Here is a 1,228-nt window from a genome sequence, read left to right on the forward strand (position 1 = left end):
TTCTTCACTAATAACTTTATATTTCGTTAGTTTGAAGATATTTTGAGTTGAAAATAAATCACACTCTATAATTATGTTGACAATAGGCTATTCTSTTTAAACTGGAATTAGATTTTAAATGTGACTGACATAAATTGATTAGATAAAATTAATTTGGCTTTTAATGCTGTTGTATAACACTACACTATAAATATGAAGACCACAAACTAAAAACCAACTTAAATTATGCATTAATTGAAGTTTGGAGACAGTTTAAAATGCGTCTTTTCAGAACAGCATCTGACAAGTGGGGGGGGGACCTCCTGAGTAAATGAAAACTAACACAGTTGTGTACACTTAAATTAAACATATTTGACAAAAGAAAAAACAGAGCAAGACTACAGAGAGATGAATATATATGATTTATATTTTTATTTCTGTGACTGTATACGAACCACAGGAGACACGACATTAACAGCGGTAGTTATTTCATTCCACGACTGACGCTGCTAAAAAAGACAGATTTTCTTTTCTCAATCTCGGAGAGCAGGACTTCAATCTCTGAACTCGTAAAGTTCTTTTTACTTTTTGCAGTCATTTTCATGAACGGACACTTCCTGATATCTGAGGCAGGAAACATAGTCTTATATGGTGTTTTTGGGGTGGCAATTATGCTAATCTACACTCCGCGTGCACGAGCAGCTGGATACGAACAGGTGTAATTCATCATGTTTACGCAGCTCATTTACACACTTTTCCTGAAGATAGAAGATTTTGTTGAATCTGACGTGGCATGTTCGTATGAACAAAAGTAAGAGAAAATTAGGATAAGAATATGAACATGTTCTTGCATGAGGCCCAATAGCTTACCTAACCTGTTGAACCGGCTGCTGACTGTCAAAGAACAACCAGTCTGTCACTGTACCAGCAGGTTGTCCCTCAGACTGGGAGATAGAGAAATTAGCAAAAAGATTTCACGTTTTCTGCTCTGATTGGTGATTAAGACCTGAACTGGGGTCTCATTTATAAAGGATTGCGTGGAAACCATACTAAAAGTGAACATACGGCCAAAAGGCGGAAATGGCGTACACCAAAAAAAATTCAGATTTATAAACCGGACGTACGCATGTTTTTGTGCATCTTTCCTTTATAAATCACAGCCTCACATCAGAGTTTGCGCACGAGGTCCCGCCTCAGGTTCTACCCTCTACACGCCCACACTCAACCATAAACAGTCAATGCAAAGTAC

Source organism: Austrofundulus limnaeus, unplaced genomic scaffold, assembly GCF_001266775.1.
Source record: "Austrofundulus limnaeus strain Quisiro unplaced genomic scaffold, Austrofundulus_limnaeus-1.0 Scaffold126, whole genome shotgun sequence".
NCBI lineage: Eukaryota > Metazoa > Chordata > Actinopteri > Cyprinodontiformes > Rivulidae > Austrofundulus > Austrofundulus limnaeus.